This window comes from Ictidomys tridecemlineatus, chromosome 2 (assembly GCF_052094955.1).
Source record: "Ictidomys tridecemlineatus isolate mIctTri1 chromosome 2, mIctTri1.hap1, whole genome shotgun sequence".
Taxonomy (NCBI): domain Eukaryota; kingdom Metazoa; phylum Chordata; class Mammalia; order Rodentia; family Sciuridae; genus Ictidomys; species Ictidomys tridecemlineatus.
Window position 1 is genome coordinate 56,865,089 of NC_135478.1, and position 6,814 is coordinate 56,871,902.

General features: G+C 44.7%; 1 non-coding gene across 1 annotated transcript; it reads left to right on the forward strand.

Annotated features, from left to right (window-relative positions):
• The first annotated feature begins 808 nt into the window (after positions 1-808).
• Positions 809-880, forward strand: Trnav-cac (transfer RNA valine (anticodon CAC)). The gene has a single exon. It is a non-coding gene; the product is annotated as a tRNA-Val (tRNA).
• The last annotated feature ends 5,934 nt before the right edge of the window (positions 881-6,814 follow it).

Below are 6,814 nucleotides of genomic sequence, written 5' to 3' on the forward strand. Positions count from 1 at the left end.
AATGAAACATTCCGTTGTAGGAATAAACCGCAATTTGTTTTTCCATTTTCCAGTTTATGAGCACTTAAGTTGTTTCCCGTGTTTTCTAAGCACGAATGATGTTTCTACAAATATTCTTGGACATGGTTTTTTATACATATGTGCAAAATACTTGTTGTAAAATATAGGCCTGCAGGTGGAAATGCTGGGTGATATACTATGTGTGGCTTCAATTTCATTAAAGATTGCCAGTCGACTCTGCGCAGACCCATTTAGAATTGCATCGGCATGTTTGAAATTTCTCTTTCTCCCACATTTGGTATGGAGACACTAATATATTTTTTTTTTTTGCCAATCCGAGGGCTGTGAACAGTGTTTCATTCTGGTTATAATTTGCATTTTCCTAATTATTACAGAAATAGAAAGTTTTTTCTTAAAATATATATATATATATAAAACTGAGGCAGGAGGATCACAAGTTCAAAGCCAGCCTCAGCAACTTAGTGAGGCCCTGTATCAAAATAAAAAATAAAAATATCTGGGGATGTGTCTAAGTGGTTAAGTGTCCTTGGTTTAATCCCTGGTTTTATATATATATAAAATTCATATTATATATATGTATATATGAATGATACTAATCCTTGGTGGGTTTATATACATTGCAAATATTTTCCTTAGTGATTTTTTGAGCCTTAATTTTGGTGTTTTTGGATGAATTTTAATGTAGTTAATTTGATCAATCATTTTCTATGTAGTAAGTTAATTTTGTTCATTGTTTAGGGAATCTTTCCTTACCCTGGAGTCATCCAGATATCTTCATGCTGAGGCTGGGATATAGCTCAGTTGGTAGAGTACTTGCCTCACATGCACAAGGCCCTGGGTTCAATCCCCAGTACCACCACAAAAAAAAAAAAAAGTATAGTCAACAGATATCTTCATGCATTATATTGTCAGTTTTATAGTATTACCTACACAGGTCTAAAATCTACCTGGTGCCAGGTGCAGTGATGCACACCTGTAATCCCAACAGCTTGGGAGGCTGAGGCAGGAGGATCACAAGTTCAAAGCCAGCCTCAGCAACTTAGCAAGGCCCTGTCTCAAAAAAACAAAAATAAATAAAAATAGCTGTGGATGTGGTTAAGTGGTTAAATGTCCTTGGTTTAATCCCTGGTACCACATACATACATAAAATACAGTTTCTTTCTTTTTGGGGGGTGGGTACCAGAGACTGAACTCAAGAGCATTTGACCACTGAACCACATCCCCAGCCGTATTTTATATATTATTTAGAGACAGGGTCTCATTGAGTTGCTTACCACCTCACTTTTACTGAGGCTGGCTTTGAACTTGCAATCCTCCTGCCTCAGCCTCCCAGGGGATTACAGACAGCCTGGCCTGTAACCACACCCGGCTCATTTTTTTTTTTTTTTTAAGAAAATTATTGCATAGTATGTCTTGCTTGAACAAACTCACCTGCACAAAACCCAGCCCCTGGTCCAAATAACTCCACAGTCAAGAATTGTTGAAGGAATGGCTACAGATTTCCTAACAGAGGCCAATTTCGTGTGCGGATTCAAATGGCATTTAGTTCACAGGCTTTGAGGCGGCCTCTTCTTATTCTCCAACAAAAAGCTTGTGAAAAATTGAGGAACATGTAAATACTTCAACGATAGAAAGTCTAATGGGAATAATTCCCCAGAGTGAACTGGATCAAGAAAAAACTAGGCAAAATTTCCCTCATGACACACTCAAGCTGGGTGATGGCTGGGAGTGGATTGGAACAAAGGTATGGATGGAGAGCTACGAAGAGCAGGTCTGAGCTCTAGAGCGTAAGCGAAAACCAATGTTCCTGTGACTGTGGTGACATCACCAACCAGCTCAAAACTCAGTGCTGTCAGTCATCATTTGTATGTCTTAGAATTTTTGTGGGCTAGAAATTCAAGCAGGGTAGAATTCAGCTGTGTTCTACAGTGTTCGGTGCCTCAGATGGGAGACTGAAAACTAGGGGCTAGAATCATCTATGGGTTTCTTTACTCCTATGTCTGGTGGTCAGTGCTGGCCCTTGATAAGAAGCCTCACTGGAATAGGCTCCTGACAGCTGGGTTTCTGTTGTTCTTCTTGGTTGTACATGACAGAAGAGTGTATTTTGACATATCATACATATATGGAGTATAATTTCTCATTCGTTTGTTTTTTGGGGATTGGCTTGTTTCGCTTAGCATGAGAGTCTCCAGTTCCATCCCTTTACTGGCAAATGCCATCATTTCATTCTTCTTTATGGCTGAGTAATATTCCACTGTGTATATGTACCACATTTTCTTCATCCATTCATCTGTTGAAAGGCACCTTGGTTGGTTCCATAGCTCGGCTATTGTGAATTGAGCTGCTATAAACATTGACTTACAGCTGGATTCAAAGGTAAAGTGCCCCATGAGAGAAAAAGAGCTGGGCAGAAGTTGTATCATCTTATACAACGTGATTTGTCAGGTTTAAGCGTTAATTTCAGCGCTTCAGTAGTCCTTAACCTCCAACCCCCTCAATAAAATGATTTGACTTCCCTCGCGCCCCCCAAAAAAACCCTTTTCCAAATGTAGCATCATTTCCTAATTCAAATCAATGTGTGTGCGCTCTGGATCTACAGCACCGAGCCTCCACTTTAGTAATGCTATTCAATATCAATTATCTAAACACCCATCTGCATCTCTGTGGAAGAAATGAGCTGAAGCAACCCCTGAGCTTTCCATCCTCAGGAGAGAGGAGAGTTGGCTGAGTTTCCCTTGAAGCTAAATCTGCAGAATCACCCGGATAGGGAAAGCAACTGGAGGAATGAAGAGTTCCATTAGTGGCCCCGGTCGGAGTGACCATTGCAAAAACCCAGGAAGCCTCTTCAGGCACCTGTTGGAGTTAACTGAAGGATCCAACGGAGTTTTCCAGTGACCCAGATCCCTGTGACTTAAGCCTGGTTTCTGCTAATTCCACTGAAACAGCTGTCGCTCACAAAAAGACGGGGCTGGGGGAAGGGCACTTGAAAGGCTGCAGAGCCAGCCCAGGCCCTGCCCCTCCTCTCTCCAGGCTAGCAACACACCCAGAGGTCCTCGGGAAAACACCTGTGAATTCCTTTTCTGTCTTATAAAAGATTTCGTTTGCTCCACCTGACCCCAGGGCTTGGCCAGATGGATGGAGGCCTGGGGTGGTTTCTCTGTTCTTGGCTGGGTTCCCTTTGCCAATTAATCACTGTACCCCAGGCCTGACAAGCTCTGTTCTTTGCTGATGCTCATCCTCTGGCTGTTACTTGGCGATTCCTCTAAAGCCTTCCCCAGATGCAAGAATTTTTCCGTGTTTTTATTCTTCCCCATCATTCCGACTCGAGTGTTGGCCAACTCCTAGACAAAGACCTGGACTCCCTCCCACAGCCAGACGGTGAGCCGAAACCTTGAGGACTGGACTGGAGTCCCCCAGCTTGGTGACCTACTAGCTTTGCCACTGTGGGTGGACATGTCACGTGACCCCTTGAAGCTTCCAGATCCTTGGAAAGAACTTAATGGTGTCAAAGGACAAAGTTAATAAGGGACTGAGTTTAAAGATCTTAATTGGCTTTATGTTGAATTCTAGAATTGAGAAACAAGGCTTCACTCCACTACGGAGGAGTGTTCAACCAGGCTGAGCAGAAGAGCTCAGTTTTTATAAACATTACGGCTGGAAAAAGCAGAAACCAAGGACCGAGCAGTGTGGTGATTTTGAAATTGCTCTCCTTGTTGAGGCCAGCCCAGGAGACAGAAGGATAGAGAAATAGCTAATTGGTTAACATCATATTACTTCAGGTTACTTTTGGTTTAGGATTAAAGGATTAAAGGATGTAAAGATTAAAGCAGAGGGAACTTCATTGTCATGCGGAGTGATTGACTTGTTTGGGAAATTTAGCTGTGATCCCTGCACTTGTGACCTAGGTGGGGGAGGAGCTGGGCTGCATACCTGTACAAGACAGAGAGTCCCAGGTCCTTCCCCTTCTCCAGGCCTGGGGAGTCAGAGGTGGCCCAGAGGACATCTTCTGTCTGCTTTTCTTCAGGTGTATTCTGGAAAATTCCAACGCACACTCAAGTCTGAGAAGCCCTTGATGGAAGGAAATTGCAGATGGAATTATCATTCTTTTTTGGTGGTGGTGGGGAGGGTATTGGAGATTGAACTCAGCACTGAGCCCCATCCCCAGCCCTATTTTGTATTTTATTTAGAGACAGGGTCTCACTAAGTTGCGTAGGGCCTCTCTAAGTTGCTGAGGCTGGCTTTGAATTTTCAATCCTCCTGCCTTAGCCTCCCAAGCATCCAGGATTACAAGTGTGTGTCCTCACGCCCGGCTGTAATTATCATTCTTGTTTGGAAAAGCAGAGCTATTCTCCAAGCAGCCTAAAAGACAGGCAGATGACCTTCTAAAAGTTTCTCGTCTTGTGATGATCCTATCTGATCCTAAGACATTTCTCATCTTCTCATGTCCAATGAACCAGAATCCATGGTCCAAGGGGGGGCCTGTCATCGTCAATCCCAACGAGGACAGAGGGAACATGAACATCCCCATTTCAGTCGAATGGCAGTGACATCCTCAGGGAGGCACCACAGGGTCCCTTCCAGGAGTCACAAGAGGGGAGCCAACTACAACAGTCTGTGCCCCAACCTCTCCCCACAGATATATGTGGGAGAGACAGAAGAGCGACCCAAAACCTGAGCTATGCCAGATGCCGAGGGTCGGCTGGGGGAGGGCAGAGGGGACCAAAGATGGAAGCGAGGTAGACTCTCTCTGAGAAGCCTCATTTCATTTTGTGACCCTTTCCCAAACACAAAGAGCCCCATTCAGGGACTCACCAGGGACTCACCAGGCGCTCAGAGCTTCCGGATGTTTTCTGGTTTCAGACACAAGGCAGATGGAGCCTAAAAGAAGATTAAAGGCAGGAGGATGAACTGCCCAGATACTAGGATTGCATTTTTCTCTCCACTCAGGAGCTTGGTGGCAGAAAAGAAAAGATTTTTTTCCTTCCAGAGAAAGATGGGGTTGTTGGGCTGGGCATAGTAGCACACACCTGTTATCCCAGTGGCTCAGGAGGCTGAGGCAGGAGGATCGAAAGTTCAAAGCCAGCCTCAGCAACTTAGTGAGGCCCTCAGCAATTCGGTGAGACCCTGTCCCTAAATAAAATATAAAAAGGGCTGGGGGTGGGGCTCAGTGATTAAGCGCCCCGGGGTTCAAGCTCCAGCATCAAAACACAAAACCAAAAAGCATGGGAACAAAACAGGCATCGATGATCCTCAACAAGGTGAACTGCTGACTTGAGGGGATGTTGGTAGACATCACCTGTGTGAGGTAGAGGGGACACAGGATAGTACTAACCGGTCTGTTTCTCACATGCCCATTTCTTGAAGAGTTCAGCAGGCTTCTGGGAACGTTTGGAACCTTCTCCAGATGGCAAAACCTAGAGTTATTTTAAGGGGATGGTTCTAGAATCATTTCAAAGCTCTTGATGCAGCAGACGTTTGCAGGTTCTGTAGCTGCCAAGGACTGAACCAGGGAGAACGTGCTCCCATGTGGTAGGAGCGTGGGGCCATGTGAGCAGAGCCCTTTGGAGACGTCGAATGTGCACCTAGCTGGGTCCCACTTCCCTCTTCCCACCCGCACAGCTCCTATTCTTTCCATTTGGAGACCATCTTGCTCTGCAGAGAGCCTTAGCAACATTTTTTTGGGGGGAGGGGGGGAGAGAGGACTCAATTTCTCCCATTTCCTTTAAACCCCCACAAACCAGGCTCCTTTCCCTGGCTCCTTCTGCAGAACATGTGCTAAACACTTGGTTCTCTCTCGTGGCCTGCTGCCCGATTTCTGCTTACTTTGGGGGAGGGGTGGGGAATAGAGCCTGAATCCGGGGGCAACAAGCTTTGACCCATGAGCCAAATCCTACAGCTGCCTATTTTTGTAAAAAAAAAAAAAAAAAAAAAAAAAAAAAAAAAAAATCCACTACAACACAACCACTTCTTATTCACTTGCTGTCCATGGCCGCCTTCAAACTATAAAGGCAGATTGAAGAATTGTAACAGAGAATGTAGTAAGTGCGCACAGGTGAAAGCATTTTCTGTCTGGGTCTTTGCAGAAAAGGTTTTCCAACCCCTGGCTCACACAAAGCAGATGTGGGTCAGAGTAGGAAAAAAAAAAAAAGCGGGGGGGGGGATTCGAAGAGCTAAAGGAAAACAACTGAATTTCTGATCTTGAGAGCAGAAAAGCAAAAGAAATAGCTTGTTGTTTGCCACAGAATAAGGAACATGTATAGATGCTCCTCACCCTACAATGGGGCCACCCAATGTAGCCATTGTAACTTGAAGATATCACTTGAAATGCATTTAGTACATTTAACCTACTGAGCACCCCAGTTTAGCAACACAGTCCACTTGCAGGGTGGGTGGTTTCTCCTGGTGATCGCCTGCCTGGCTGGCTGGCTGGGAGCTGCGGCTGGCTACCACTGACCAACATCAAGACTCTGTGCTTCAGAATGACTCCCAGGTTCTAGTTCTCACCCTACCACTTACTAGTTGGATAATCAGGTCAAGGTGACCTCGGGGCCTCTGTTTTCTCAGCTTGAAGATAGATAGCTTGGGAAAAGATCTAAATTCAAAGTACAGTTTCTACTGAATGCATATCCTTTTTATAGTCCTGTAAAGTGGAAAAAAACAGAGGTGGATCCTATTTAAACCAGTTTCCAGATGTCAATCAGCTGTGCCAAGCACTTTGCAAACATTCTCTCTTCTTAAATCTCTGAAGGAGGTACTCTGAGTGTGCCCATTTTTACAACTGAGGAAACAGGCC